The 4,153-nt window shown below is 54.9% G+C and overlaps 1 pseudogene; it reads left to right on the top strand.

The window, feature by feature from the left end:
• Positions 1-1,641: 1,641 nt before the first annotated feature.
• On the top strand, positions 1,642-3,868 carry LOC128070990 (testis-specific Y-encoded protein 1-like; annotated as a pseudogene).
• Positions 3,869-4,153: the final 285 nt, after the last annotated feature.

Here is a 4,153-nt window from a genome sequence, read left to right on the forward strand (position 1 = left end):
AAGAAATTGACTGGGGGCCACCAGGGAGAGTGCAGAGGAGCCAAGACACAGAACAGGCTGCAATGCCAGACACAGAAGCCACAGCGGGTGACCCCACAGCCCTTTGGACATGCAGCTACAAAGGCCTTTCCATCCTTCTCGAACACTGGGAATTCTTTCCCTGACCGTACCGTGAGCATGAGCAACACTTGCCGTTTATGTGAGGTTTCAGAAATGGACCAGCACCGCAGCATAGGCACTTGCTACCTGCATAGTCTTCCAGTCTGAAACATCACTCTTTGTACTCTTTGCAGAAAGCATATATAGGGGGTCAGGACTATACGATGGATGGCTTAGATTGTTCCTGTTGCTGCCCCCAGCCCCACAGGATTGGGTAACTGGGCAGGCTGGTACGTGTTCTCAGATGGAGAACAGAACCACCTGAAAGGGCCTCGATAGGGTAAATGGGCAGACGTACATGTCTCCCGCACCAGTGAGTCACGGAACTTAACAGGGAGTTGTCCTTAGCGACTCACTGGCAGGAATTTGAACAAGGTTCAGGGAGCTTCCTCATGCCAGCAGAGCATGCCCCATTTCTCCCTCTGTGAAAAGTGTGGCCAAGCCACCTCAGGCCTGTGCAGGTTCATGTCTGTCCAGTGAGGGAGGGAGGGTTACCCGACCCCTTCTGCGGTTCAGCAGGGACTGCCCACTGTTGGCTTTCAAGATGGAGAAAGCACTCTCGAAACCTGTGGAAAAAATAACTGATCTCCCGTCAGTGCAACTCACTCAGGAGGAGAAGCGCTTGCCTTCACTCCAAGGATAAGCTTCTCCTATAAGCGCTGGTGTCCATAGAGTGGCAAATGGCAACAGCACCACTTAAAGAGAAGGAGACACACAGACACCAGCCCTGGAACACACAAGGGAGGATTGCTCCAAACAGTGCTATGCCAAAGCAGAGACAAAGAGACAAAGAGAGAGCTCTATACCCTAGGGTCCTGGTGTCCCTGAACAATGGAGATCAACGTGGCAAACGGTGGGGTTTCTCCCTACTCCCCTAGCATCCGGCCAGCAACAGTCTGTCTGTCCCATGGAGAAAAGTATCCAGCCACTTGGCACCCCTGTGTATCCTCTGGATACTCAGGGAGAGCTCCCAGATAGTGAAGGTCCTGTGGGACACAGGAGTGTGCTGTTTGGATTGTGGATCAGGAAACCGTGGCTGGAATTTCCAGAACCAGATCAATGACAGTGCCTGAGGTAGCGGCAGATGCAAAACCTGCTAGCTCTCTGGATCAGAGTCTGGCCACGTAGTGGAGCTGGATCCCAGGAACCACGGAAGATGCCATCCGGTCTAGGGGCGTGTCCATCGTGTGCTGTCCACCACCCTCTCGGCCACTGATCTCGATTTGGGTCAGCTGCCTGTGCGTGGCTCACAGCCTAGGGCCCCGCCTGTATGGCTGATGTCCCAGGGCCCGTTCACCCTGTCCTGGGCTGCCACCGTCCGTTTCTATAGTTCAGGCCACCCACCCCCCCGGCCCCCACACACACACGCGAGCCATAGCCTCTGAACCATGCCCCACACTCCCCACAGCAAAAACGCTAGTGGGCCCCACAGGATTACTGCACCCTGGGCCGCCATTGCTCACCACTTGCTGTGGTGCTATTATGTCCTGTCCCTTAGCGTCTGACCCAGGCTGGGGTCATGGCCAGAGCCAAGAGGAGCGTGAGAGGAATGCGGGAGCGTCCTGGGACCCCAGACCTCCTTAGCTGTGAGCTCCTTAGGTGCTCAGGGGGATGGGGCCCCGTGGCCTGTCCTGGTGATGCTGCGCATGGCTGGGACGTTGCAGCCACCAGTGGCCACACCAGGCAAAGATGCCACCCTCTTCAGAGTGGAGGCAGGAGAGGACGGCGAGGCCCAGGTGGACGGAGTCGTGGCAGGGATCAGACGGGGTTTCCAGCTGCTTCCAGAGGACATCACTGAGGATGTGGAGGTTGTGCCGCATGAGTAACAGCGACAGGGGTCCTCCCTGGAGCTGGAGGAGAAGACGGTGGAGGAGCAGTGCCAGGAAAGGCCTGGAGGCCCGAGTGAGCTCCCGGCACTAGATGTGATCCAGGCACTGGCGACCCTGCAAGTGGAACTGAGCTCTGAGCCTGAGAAAACCTACAGGGCCTACGTTTGGTTCATGTGCAAGAGCCATGAGAGGAGGAAGCGGGACTTGGCTCAGAAGAGTGCCATCATCCAGGGCATCCCTGGCTTCTGGGCCAACGTGGTATCCTTCCTGCTACTCCTTGTGGTCCGCTGCTCAGGAGGAGGGGGAGGTGCAGAGGCAGGAGCAGGAGGAGGGGTGGAGGCGAGGGGGCAGGATGGTGGACCCTGAAGGAAGTGTGGTACTGGGCAATTGGCAGGCTCCAAAGGCACAGCTGAGTAGAGTCCGGGCAGGGCCACACCTGTAAGTGTCGCAGCCATGACCCTGTGTGTCTACTTCAGGCCTGCATCTGAGGAGGAACAGCCTCTAAGTCAGAAATGACCAGAGACAGTACACCAGAGCCGCCTTAGCTGACAGTTATTGTTGTCAAGGTGAATGATTCCTTAAATAACTGAGATATGGGAGTCACACACACACACGCACACACACACACACACACACACACAAACCCACAGAACATATGTAGACATACACTAGCCAACCCCAACCCCTTTGCTTTCAGACATGGTTTGTCACAACGATTGTTAGTCCTACCATGTAGGCAGTGACATGCCACTACCCAGCATACACAGGTCTGGGAAATGATAGCTATCAGAAACAGCCCCTGCCTGGGGAATGCAGACCACCTCAGATACAGAACACCACCAGGAACACAGAGCCATGAGGTTGTCTGATGGTATGGCAGGGCCTGAGCTCATCAGTAGTGGCTGGGTAAGCAGAAGTGCCCAGCATCCTTGAAGATGCCTCTTCCCGTGTCCTTCTTCCACCCCAGACTAGGGCTGATGTGCCTGGCTCTTCTGGGCCCAGCATGTGGCATAAATGGCTCCTTGACCTCAAGCAGATTATGAACCACCCTCAAGTTCCTGTCATGATCAGCGACCAAGATAAAGACTTTCTCAGCTACATGATCGACTTGAATGTCAGTGAGGGAGACTGAGGACAGGTGGGCATGGGACTTGGTGGGGTGTGGGAGGATCATGTTATCCATGTCCTACACTGTGAGAGTTTGGAGAGGCTTCGTGGAAGCTGTTAATGCCTGCCTGGGAGGCAAGCTGAGGACCCTAGAAGCTTGCACCTTTTCCCTCCTCCCTGTCCTAGCAGGTACAGGTGCGAGCCGTCCACGGTCATGCAGCAAGCTGATCTTTTCCTTTCGAGACCACCCCTATTTCTTGAAAAGAGTGATCATAAAGGAGAATTACCTTGACATCACTGGTAACACGTGAGTCCAGGAATGATGATTGTGGGTGTGCAGGGGTGTGGATGATCCACCTCTGGGATCCACACCCATCTCCCCTCTCTTCCTGCAGGGTATAGGGGACATCGTTCCACTCCAGTCCGTTGGTTCTGGGACTTTGAACAGGGAGCACCAGCTGCAGGCTGGACACCAGGAGCCTTAACTTTCTCAACTGGTTGTCAGGCCACAACTGCCCAGAATCAAACAGGATTGCTGAGGTGGTATTGTTTTGGTCCTGCATACAGTTGATGATTGTTGTTGGAGTTCTTGGCTGCTCGTGTGAGGGTTCAGATCCTGGTCAGCCCAGGGATAAGCTTGCTCAGCAGCAAAGTGTTGCCAGCAGATTATCAGCGAAGATCAGTGGGATGATCTCCTGAAGGACTACCCCAGGAGAGAAGATTTTTCCATGACAGAAACACGTGTGGTGAAGGGGTCTGGAGGTGGGCCATGAAGGGACAGCCTTGTGCTAGCCGGGACACTGTCCTTTCCCAAATGGGCTTGCTCAGTCTCATGCACGCTGGCTGCGGAGTCTGAATTTGGGCCACGCATGTAGCAAGTGGCCTGCTGAGACTGGGGGCTTGGGGATTCAGTGTGTCTGTGAGTGAAGCAAGTCCCCTCCAATCAGTTGTGGTTGCAGAGTTGAGAGTGCTAGGTGATACTATTAGAGGCAGGGTGAATTAAGTTCCTTTGTCAGAATCATCCTTCCATGGGTCCTTCCATCTCCTGGCCTCCTGTT

Source organism: Budorcas taxicolor, chromosome Y (genome assembly GCF_023091745.1).
Source record: "Budorcas taxicolor isolate Tak-1 chromosome Y, Takin1.1, whole genome shotgun sequence".
Taxonomy (NCBI): Eukaryota; Metazoa; Chordata; class Mammalia; order Artiodactyla; family Bovidae; genus Budorcas; species Budorcas taxicolor.